Below are 11,935 nucleotides of genomic sequence, written 5' to 3'. Positions count from 1 at the left end.
CCCATCGTGACCTTCTTTTATCTCCTCTTCCCGTCCCGCAGAGGAGAGTAGCAGGGCAGATATTTATTTTTCAGGACAACCTCTCTGCCTTTCTTATCAATAAGGCACTCTTGACTTGAGTGCCAGCCACGTGCTTCCTCAATCATCATAAGATCTCCAGTCCAAAAAGCATTTGATGTTTATTCAGTGCAGGCCGCGCATTATTTTTGTCGAAGAAACAAAAACTTCACCAGTGGCCACCAGTTCAACGTTTCTGAATAGGTGGTGCGTGGGAGTGGCGGCGGCAGTGGCGCAAAATTGTCGACTGTGATGCCAAGTAAAGAGATTTACGTGGGACAAAATCTGGACGCTCTTTGGAAGGCAGGGAACTTACGCCAACAGGGTGCGTGAATACACCCTCTCGGGCGGCTGTGTGCGGGTGGATACTCTCGGCATGGGCGGCTGTTGCAGGTGATGTCATGATGCAGTTGTTTGCAAAGTGTGGAATTTCACTCAGAGGCGAATGTGTTGTGGGCCGCAACAGTGATGACAACAGCACCACCAGTGAGGACAACGACACAAGTGTGGAGCTTCTGATAATAAATTTCTATTGTGAAACTTGTCCTTTTTTGTTTCGGACATTATATTTTGCGGCGGGGTGGTCGACTTACATTCAAGTTGATTTACAACATTAAACACAGATGTGACGAAAGATGCAGTGATGATTTGGACATGGTGCACAGGCAATGAACAAAGAACCCGCACTGAGCACAAAAGCAGCGAGCACTGTGTGCAGGAACATGGGCCACTGAAACACTTCGGTCACTTCGATGTCACTGATTATCCGCAGCATGACCCTCCCAGCACAAAACATAGTCGCAGTGTAGTCAGATTGGGGCACATCAGGGCACATTGATTGGTATGGTCTGAGGCACAAGAGGTGCGCAATATCAGGTTGAGGTGGGTCGAAGGTACTCTCCAAGAAGGCCGGAGTGATCTCCTAGGTGACAGCAGTCACCTAGCACCGCACAGAGAGCCTGATGCAGCCAGATGGTGACCAAAGCAGGACAGGGTAGCTAGGGGTGAAAGAAACTGTGGTTAAGGTGGTTGTAATAGTCCTGCTGTAATTTCTGTGAGGCGAGTAGTCGGGAGCATGCTAGATGGTGGGCTTGGTCGGAACAGGCAATCACGTCGTGGGCATATTCAGAAAGTAGAGCAGTAAAGGTAGGAAGCAGTGCCCACAGGTAACGGGAGCTCTTAGCCGTACAAAAGATAGTCTAGGGAGCAACCACAGTGCAAAGAAGGGAAGAGTGTTTTGCAAATATAACGTAAGGGAAAGCAATATCCCTGTCACAAAGATCCAGAGAAATGTATATTATGAGCATAATGGTAAGAGGGCTGTTAAGGCGCTAGGTGGGGCTATTTTTGCCTATCATGTGTTCGAAGGTGGCAGGGGCATTGCATGAGCCGAAAGGTATAACCTTAAATTCATACAGCCCAGCAGGCACAGCAAATGCCGTCGTCTCATGGTCTTGTTCATCCACAGCAATTTGCCTACAGCCAGAGCACAGGCCAGTGGAGGAGAAAAATTTGGCACCTTAGAGACAATCAAGGTCGTCATTAATTCGTGGCAATGGCTAGACATCTTTTTGCTTAATCTTATTGAGGTGCCGGTAATCCAAGCAGAACTGCCAAGAGCCATATTTTTTAGAGGATGATTGGTTAGTCCCAAGGGCTGCGGGAAGGCTCAGTATTGTTCTTGGCAAGCATTTTTACTACCTCATTTCAGGTAACCTGGCGCTTTGGGTGGGACATACTGTAGGAGTGCCAGCAGTCAGGAGGGGCACCGCCAGTTCCTATGTGATGTGTGACAGCTTGACGGAGGGCAGCTTTATGCAGATTAAAAATGTCCAAAAAAGACGAGAAAAGTGCGGAAAGCTGGACAGATTAGGCAGGTGAGGGGTCAGTGGCTTACATGGTAGTGAACACGTCTGTTGATAAAGGGAAATGCTGGCGGGTGGCATCGGGGCCACGAACTAGGGTAGCATCTAATGCAGCGACTTGGCAACAAGAAAGGCGAGAAAGCATGGCCACACAGATTCCGGATGGAAGTGCTAAAAGGCAGAAGCTGAAATTCAGAACTGGTAGGAACAGTGTGTTGGCCTTGACTGCAGCAAACATAAGGGGCAGCGCAACATTGCAGATGAGCAGTATATCGAGAATAGGTGCAACCATATAGTCACCATCAGTGACCGGCCGCAATGGGTACAGGGCAACAAAGGATGCAGTTTGAGATGGCAGGAAAACATCTTCAGAGAATAATAGAGGTGGAAAACCCACAAGGCAGTTATCAAAGAATTAGACTTCAAGGTGGTCCTCCTATAAGCAGCCAATGAGGAGTTAATGTTCTGACAGGATATCCAAACCGAGAATCAGATCATGGGCGCATATGTGGCCAACGGCCAAACAAGCTGGGGTGTCGTGGCCAGCAGTAGCAACACGAGCGCTGCATTGGCCGTCATCAACAAGAATGCCAGTATCCACAACGCACAAACAAGATGTCGCAGAAATAAGGACATTGCGATGGCATGGGTGAAAGTTGGAGCTCATCACGGACTCATGCATGCCAGTGTCGATGAAAGGATATATGCAGCGTCACCTCTGGCGGCTGCATCAGCTAGTTTTTCAGATCGGAGCGAGATGAGGCGACTGTGGGGATTGAGATCAGCAGCCTAGAAGCGACAACAAGAGGAAAAATTGGAGAGAAGCATGCCTCTGAGGTCTGTGGTGGAGCTTGTGATGAGAAGCTGCAGGAAAAGTCTGGACGGGAGCTAGAGGTGAAGGCACTGTGGGGAGGTGAAAAGCATGGAGAACGCATAGTGTAGTGCCGTGGGGATGCGACTAGGGGCTGCAGCAGTGCCGAGCAATCTAGCCTATGCGAGAGTAGTGAAAGCGGTTTGGTCGGTTGTCTGCGGGATTCCGGAGACAGTGGGGGTAGATACTGGTGGTTGGAACCTCAGTGCCAGCTGGGCTACCAAGAATACACACACTGCCGGATTGAGGTTCCAGTTGGCAACTTCTTGCTACATGAATGCCTGGATGAACAACACGATAGGCAGAGGCATACGACTGGGATAGGCACAAAAGCCTCTAATTCAAGTCACACAACCCTTGCGACTGCGTCTGCGAGGGCGGGCGCAGAGAGTGGCCGTGATGGTAGCTGCTGGTCATAAGAGGAAGAGGTTGCTGCTGTGTTAGGAAGCCGAGAAAACAGCTGCGAAATACAGCTGCTTTCAATTTGCTCGAAGCGATGGCACTCCTTGATGGTGTCAATGATAGTGCTGACCTTGCAGACAAGCAAATTAAAAGCATCATCCACAATGCCGTTGCAGCCCACATTGTCTGATTCAGTCAAAGCAACGTCCACTTTGTGGCGAAGCGCCAGGACATCCAGAATATAGATATGTAGCCCTTTGTGTTGGACTGGGCGCGCGACGAAAGTTGTTGTTTCGAGGTTACCTTCCAAGCATCAGGTCTTGCGAATAAAACGCGTAGATTTTCCTCACTGGTGTCGCGGCTTATGAGCTCATTCTCGTGTGTTTCATATTACACCCTGGCAGTGCCGGTAAGGTAAAAGATGGCATTCGCCAGCATGAGAGTAGGGTCCCATATGTTATAGATGATGAGTGGCACGTATGAGCACAGCGAGTCATCAACATCCGTGTCGTCAATTCCAAACATGCCGGGATATCAGGGTAACACAATGACTACGAAAGGAGTGCTAGCCATCCTATGTGACTCTGTGCCGGTCTGACTACTTCAAGCTTCATGGCGCAATCGTACCCGGCTCCTCCACCAACAATGTTAAGTGGCGAATGACACAGTGACGACCCTGACAGAGTGCACAGGCAAAGAACACAGAGCCTGCAATAAGCACAAAAGCAGCGAGTACCAAAAGCGGCAACGCGCACCACCAAAACATTTCATTGACGTAGGACATAAAGTGAAAGAGGGGAAATCATGCAGCATCACTTGTACTAGATAAAGAGGCACTATCACAGTAAAGTAGTAACACAAGGGGCACTGGCAACCCAGACAAAGGGTATTGAACACCGATTTTGTGCAAATTGATGCTTTTATTTCTAGCACGAGAAACCTTCATTGATAGTCCCAGCTACACCAATAATGCATCAGCTCTGCTGCAAATCGAGCGAAGCAACGTGCCATGCGCATAGGCCTGCAACCGCGGTTAATACTAAGCAGGCAGCCCACATTACACAGCGTGTCGCCTCTCAGTTTGCTATGCAGCTGACCCATGTTTCACAAGGGGAAGTTTTGGGCCACTTGGTCAGAGATGATGTAGAGGAAAAAGAAACCGCCACTTCAGACAGGACGCAAGACTGAGAAGTGGTCTTACGCCCTGTCTGAAGTTGTAGTTTTTTCCTCTACAGCCCATCAATGTGTTCACCTCAACCACACCTATGTAGGCTGGACAGAAATAGCATATCTGTGAACACTAACCAGAAGACGTCTTCAGTTCAGTAGGCTTTGAAAAGACATGAAGCACGTGTCTGCAACCGAAAGAGCATAGGTAACATGTGCACTCCACCATTATCACTACAACTCATGAAGAAGATACACAAAAGTAGCTATTGTGTTTGAACTGAACAATAAATTCTATTTTTACTGCCTGCAACCCCCAACACTAAGTTAAGCAAAACGCTCAGATAATACAGCTATGATATAATAACGCTCAAAGTACACAGCTACTATCTCTGATACACTAAGCCAAGATACACTTCTGCTAAATATGATAATGGAGCAGAAAAACAACACTGAGAATACACTTCTACCATGATAGACTTCTGCTGGCTATGAAGATGGAACACAATGCTCAAGATAAACTGTAATATAGTCCTAGCTATTAATTATGATGAAGGAGAAGAAACAAAACAAACCCAGTCTTCCATGCAACTTTCACACATTTCAAGCGGAATGAACGCACAGGCCGCATCCTTATCTCATTGTGAAGCATTCACTGTGCGGATAATCTTGAGCTGTTCTGATGGAAGCGGAGCATAGAAGAAGTTCCTTGCATGAAGAAAATCATGGCCAAGAAGAAACTTCGGGGACACCTCTGTCACACTGACATTGCTGCCATTGATTAGTAAGCAACACGAGCCCGTCTCTACACCTCCTTTCAATGATGATACATCTGTTGAGCGCACAGTCGGTGGGAGTTCTCTCGCTGAATAAGCCAACTCGGACAATCTGTGGCTCACCTGTCCACGTGGCTTTCTGCTGGTGCACAACAGCCGTTTAACTCACCCCAAACAGTTTTCAAACGGGAAGGCACTAACATTGTCCAGCGGACCATAAATTAAGGCGTCATCCACAATGTGACACAGCATGTGTACATTGTAGATCAGAAACTCAGTTCCATAAAGAGCCCCACAATGCTGTGAAAAATACTTCAGGAGATCTGAGGCAAACCTGTTCATCTTTGTCGCAAGAACATCACTGAGCAGAATGCACAGGAAGTATTTGTATTGGTTGTCATCCAGCAAACCGCGTAGCACCACAGGGCCAGTGTAGGGAAGGAAAGACCTAAACTCCACTACCTTCCATCAGTCCAATTCATCAAAGGCCTCCGGGCTGCCAAGGGAATCCTGACGGCAAACTTGTTTGCGCAGTCTTGGCACTCATAATGCTCTGCTGTTGTGCGCCGAGGCGATGCGGCAATGGTCCAATATCCACGTCTGCTGCAACTTACGGACTACTCCCAAGCACACCGTGTGCATGCAATCCGCCGGAAAGTGTTTCACCACGTCCACATGCAAATCCAAAAGTGGAATTGCAGCGTGGTGGTGGCCAGCGTCGGCCATTGTGCGGAAAGAATCATCTCTGCGATTCGATTCCTGAAAGCAGCACACATGGGGAATGTTTCGCTGTGCTCAATTCTTTCTCCTTTCTGTGTGCAGCGGTCACAACCGTAATAACAGTACGAGTTGGTACATTTAACATACGAACATGCTGACGCATCATAGAGTACTGCAGCAAGTAAAACACTGTGACATACACCTTTGATGATGACACCAGAAGCTTCCATACTTTTGATTTCTTATAAAGATGGTCGAAAAAACTATTCAATATTTATAGGCTTCCTTTTTGTCCCACTAGATAGAAACAACAAATGGTCGGCTGTCAACTGCATTCGCCGCTGAACACAGCAAAACCCAGAAGCCCAGTGAAGAGCTCTTGAATATCGAAAATCCGTCGATGTTCACGTGGGGATCAACCTTAGTACCTGCAACATCGCGAAGACCGCTCTTCACTATTTCAATCATCTGACTTCGTAGGCCAAAATGTCCGTATTCGATAAGAACATCAACTTTTCGCTCAGTCGTCAGTAACGTGCGAGCGTCACGAGGTAGCGGATGGACAAGGCGACGCAAAGGCAGACAGAGGTCATTGACTGCCGAATGGGTGAGGAATGCTTCCGAGCTATGTCTGCTAGCTCTCATGCAGCATCTGTCGTTGAGGGGCTTGTTTCTGTGCTTTCTTGCGCGGTAGAAGGATCCTCCTCGGACGAACACAAATACTTGGCACTTTCATCAGAATCGGCTGGCAAGGGAGAGCCTTCAGAAACGCCGATTCGTCCTGCGGATGCTTCAGAGCATTCTTCGGGCCTTCTGCGTGTGTCCGCATTGCCGGCATCGATTTCACTGTCTTCGCGTGCCGTCGTGGAAGGCCCAAGGTCACCATCGGCGGGGGAGAAAATGTCGCGGTAAAATTTCGCTGACCTCCCGGTTCAGCCGCCGGTATTTCTGCCCCTTACTGGCCATTCCAAATGAGAACGAGTGCGATTGAGAAGACTCAACCGGAGTGCGCAACGAGCTGGAGCTCTTCGAAGGTAGGTGAGTCGATCGGCTCTTCTGCTCAGCCGGCTCAGCCGTCATCGGCTTGCGCGAAAAAAGAAGTGGTAGAAGCGGAAGTGGCGGAAGGACGTGTGGGTGGACTGAGGTACCTGGGAAGCGAAGTTAAAGCGGCAAACTTAAATTCAACTTTTGGAATGTTTTCATCAGACATGATGACAAGAGGACTTGAGTGATCACTTTCATTAAGTTAATGGAGCTACTACTACTAAATTATTTTATTCCACGATGAATGTACCTGAGTTACTAGAAGAGCAAGGTGGCAAATATCCACAGTGCTGGGATCCAGACGAAACGTGCATTGTTTATGCTCACAATTAGAGCAAACTTCAGATCACGCTCAATGAGTAAATCGCAAATTGTAGGCTACTTAAAATTCTTCAGTGATACATGGGCTTAAAGCCTCTCCATGGCGTTTTCTGGCGACCAGGAACTGACCGACGATTACGGTACTCGGCAATGCTAAGTTTGATCGCAGCTCTTCAGGTATTTAAGTTTTCTGTTTGAAGCAGGTTTTCTGTGACTGATTGGATCAAAAACGATGTAAACGCGTGAAAAGGCTTATTAAGCATAAAAAGAATAAGAACATAGTAAAAATAAAATAAAACGTAAATAAGGAATGGAAAAAGTAATAAAAATGCATAAAAATAAAACCAACAAAATTTCTAGTCAAAAAGAAAAATTAAAGAATGAAAAATTCAGGGAGAAAGGAAAAGCCTTCTCATTTCCGCTCTTAAACAGACTGAAGTGCATTCCTGTAATTTTTTTAAGGCGAAAGCCTTTAATAGCTCATCGTTGTCCGTGCGTCCCTCCATCCGCGAATTCTGTCACACTATGACGTTATCTATAACATAATTGCTATAATGCGTATACTCTTTGAAATTTCTATGTAATGGGCGGATAGTAATTAGTCATCAATTAGTGATCAGCCATCACTTCCTAATTAGGGATTAATTAGTAATTGATTATAAATAAAAGTTAAAAATAGACATACATAAAGAACTTGATGAAAAATTTCAAAAATCGAAAAGAAAAGTTAAAGGAAATAAAAATAAAAAACAAATGAAAAAAAATTAAAAAGAAACGATCTTTAACGTCCCCCTTAGTGTTCCTAAATTTGTAGCCGTGCTGCCCAACAAGCACTCATTAATTAGTAATTAGTCACTAATTAGCCAAAGTGGGTGCAGAATGGCTTTCGCCTCGCGCACTTAAGCTCGCCCTTAATTTTCGTAGAGGAGCCGCAAAGAAGAGAAAGAGGATCGACATTCAGGAGCAAAGCAAGACGACGAAGACGAGGTTATCAAAGAGGGAGCGTTCTGGGGAACTGCTGCATGTCCTCTTTGATGCGTCACAATATATCTATGTTGCTCCTGCCAACTTGGACAACTTGAATTTCATTGACTCATCCCCGAAATGAGGTCGGAAGATCCTTAAATGTGGACGGGCAGTCGATATAAGGACGCTGGAAACCGTCTACTCTCGCTTTTCTACACAGCGCTTGGTGATTACTGAACGACTTCTCAAGATTATTGTGTACAGAAAATTAACATTCACACGAAAATATTTTTTGCATTTCCACCTCGACTGTTACGAATTTTTTTAACTCAGAACAACAAGAATACGAGAGTTTAAACAAAGGAATATGTTTTGTGCTTTTCTGTGTTTCTCTCTTGTTACGGCAGTTTTGTGCACAATATTCGTTCATCCCACCAATGCATGCACTGAACCTCGACCTTCATATGTTGTTGAACATTTATAACACAAGAATGGTTGGCTATATATAGCTAATTCACTAACTCTCTTTTATTCTTCTTTGTTAAGTTTCCGAACACCGAATGCACTGTGTGGTCACTTTTGTGCAACTTGCAATATGTGCAACATGGCCTAAGGCGGGAACTCATAGGGGCATGGTGTCGCCTTTTTATGCATATATGCAGCCGACCACCGTAAGTTGCGCTCGGCTGCACGGCCGCGAAGCTATAGCAAGAAACCACGATTTGAAAGTCAGTACCTATTGTTTGATTGGAACTAAGGGGCCTTCAAAGCGCACAGATATATGAACAAAAATATGCCCAGGAAGATATGACTGAACATATATTCTATTGAGACGCTTTGGTATGTCGAAGCCAGCCAGATCAATATCACTGTACGGTCTGGTGTTCTTGCACCGCTGGTCTGGGTCTACTTGCAACGCCGCGGTGGCTGATGCTTTGGGCTACTGACCAGAGTACCGAAGTTCCAGGCCGACCGCGGCGGTTGTGTTTCGATGAAGGCGAAACACAAAACGGTATCAGTGCATGATGAACGTTCATAGGTGGTCGAAATTATTCCAGAGCCCTCCACTACGGCGTATCTCTCACTCCCACCTTCTTCTCTTCCCTTACATCGCGGTTCAAGTGTCCACGTAGAATTGGGACAGATACTGCGCTTTCCTTTCCTGAAAAAGCAATTTTCGTATCACTGGTCTACTTCTCGTTCTTTCCCTGACCCTGGTAGTATACTATAGGTAGTAGCTCGTGTGCTTAAAGGAATATATAAAGAGTTCTTCTTAAAGACAAGATAAAAAAAATCGCACGGAGAGAGGCGCTCAGCACGACCCAGCGTCATGCTGTGTGTCTGTCTGTGTCCTTCTGCTGGTTACATTTGTTCGAAATATGTAAAAAATAATAGGCGTAACGTTATGAGACCGGAAGCGGCAAAGTAGGTGAGGGAACAAACGCAGATTAATGATATCCTAGTCGAAATCGAGAGGAAGAAATGAGCTTGGGCAGGGCATGTATTGCGCAGGCAAGATAACCGCTGGTTCTTAAGGGTAACGGAGTGGATTCCAAGAGAAAGTAAGCGTAACAGGGGGCGACAGAAGGTTAGGCGGGCGGATGAGGTTAAGAAATTTGCAGGAATAGAGTGGGTGCAGCAGGCAAAGAATAGGCTTAATTGGAGAGACCTTTGCAGTGGGTGTAGTCAGGCTGATGATGGTAATAGATAGATAGCTTTTTATTGCGTGTTTTATTCTTTGCAATGATGCGTAAAGCAAATTACTATACACTGATCACCATTTGGCATTCGCCATCCATACGTTTCGATTTCAACAGCGGAGGGGTGAAAAAAGTTCAGTACTGGTGATGCTAGGAATGAAAAGACTGCGGTGTAATCACGCCTTCGTCGTTGTGGTTTACTACATCGCTAAAATGCCATACGCATGACTAACAGGAAGAAAATATGCAGCCAAAATTTGGTGTCTGCACTCAATGCCGCAGCCAGGCATTTTTTCCTTCTATTTGGTGTTGATTTGATAAGCCACCACTACCAGGCCAAGAAATCTTAGACGCCAGCAAATAACTAATATCATCATAGGATTTCATCAGAATGGTCATCCAGATTAAGAAAGAAAGCATTAAAAAGTATTTCAGAGAATGGTCATGGTACAGTGTAGTCATGGTGGCGCCAGCGACTGCTCTTTCTAAAAAGAGTAAACATATCATCTATCCACATATACAAGGTTAGAAGAACGAAGCGCCAATGTCATTCCGTGGCAGAATATAATCCGAATTATCACCGGGATAAATACCTAGCTGAGAAATTTGCACAGAACATTTTGCGTCACTTTATGCCGATAAATTAAAATACTGGTGGAAAACTCGACAGTATTGTGCGTTTTTATCATGAAGACTTGCAAAAGTTTCCCCGCCACAACCGCTGGCTCATTTGCGATGAAACTGCACACAGAGCTTGCGTATTAAGGTAACTTTAGTATCGTAGCAAGTTTCACAACGGTACTTACTTAGTTGAGCCGTACATGATGCTAAAACGCAATCGTCTACGTAGAGTTCGGCGAACCAAACCCCGCAGACGTTTTTTCGCTGAGCTGCGGTATTGGCGCCTTCTGTTTTGGCAGTCGAAAGCGTCACGACAAGGCCGCCGAGGCGAGCGTTTCGAGAAGCGCGGCCCTTTGAATATGCCCTTCCGGCCGTTTCGTCTTCTTCATCTGAAGCGCTTGCAACATTTTCGGCTAAATGACGGGGAAAAATATCAGAACAACAGATTTAAAGAGGATTTACATTTCAAAGAATATTGTTTGCAACGCTCGTCTCGGCGGCCTTGTCGTGACGCTTTCGACTGCCGAAAAGAGATGGCGCCACTGCCGCCCTTGAGCCAAAAAGTGTCGTCTGCGGGTTTCGCATCATGCACGGCTCAACTAAGTAAGTACCGCTGTCAAACTTGCTACGATACAAAAGTTACCATAATACGCAAGCTGTGTGCAGTTTCACGGCAAATGAGCCAGCGGTTGAGGCGGGTAAATTTTTTAAAGTGTTCACGATAAAAACGCACAACACTGTAGATGCTCAAGGAATTGTGCTGACAACCGTTTGGTCTTCAGTGCCCAGCTGTAAGGAAACAAACCGGAACTTCCGGCCCGGACTACTAAGCGCAGTGACACGTAAAAACACGGCTCGTATTTGAAATTTCTTCCCCGTGTGCTCGCCGTGCCCGTGTTGGAGCTCGTATAGGTGCCTGCAGTGCGTGCAGTCCAGCGTGAAACGCCAGCTTAGTCAGCTTTATCATCCGTTTTGTAGAAGACTGCCCTCCAAGATAGGTAAGTAAATTTTTGTCAGTACTAGCGTTGGTTTTTAGTAGCCCCTTGGGATGCTACACGTGGAAATGGGACAACACGAATATGTATATATACAAAGGCTGCAATGGAGCTGCACCGCTGCGCTCGAGTGCCTGGCTCACGTGGTTAAACTATCAGCTTGTGTGCAATTTGTAGATATAAATCTCTCTTGCACTTCTCGGGTACATTATGACTAGCGTTGTTTGCGGGCTGACAATCCTAACATGTGACCACCGCCTTGCTCTGGACCGCGGGCTCTGATAACGCGGTATATTTCCACCGTAGTGCCGCGTTTTGCTTTGAAGCGGTTTGCCATTTTCTACATTTGTCGACAGCAACGATAACTGGCGTCTGAGCAGTTGGAAGTCTTTGGAACGGCATTCACGACGTTGGTCCAGGATCGCTGTGG

Source organism: Amblyomma americanum, chromosome 5 (assembly GCF_052857255.1).
Source record: "Amblyomma americanum isolate KBUSLIRL-KWMA chromosome 5, ASM5285725v1, whole genome shotgun sequence".
Classification (NCBI taxonomy): domain Eukaryota; kingdom Metazoa; phylum Arthropoda; class Arachnida; order Ixodida; family Ixodidae; genus Amblyomma; species Amblyomma americanum.
Note: the sequence above shows the minus strand (reverse complement) of the source record.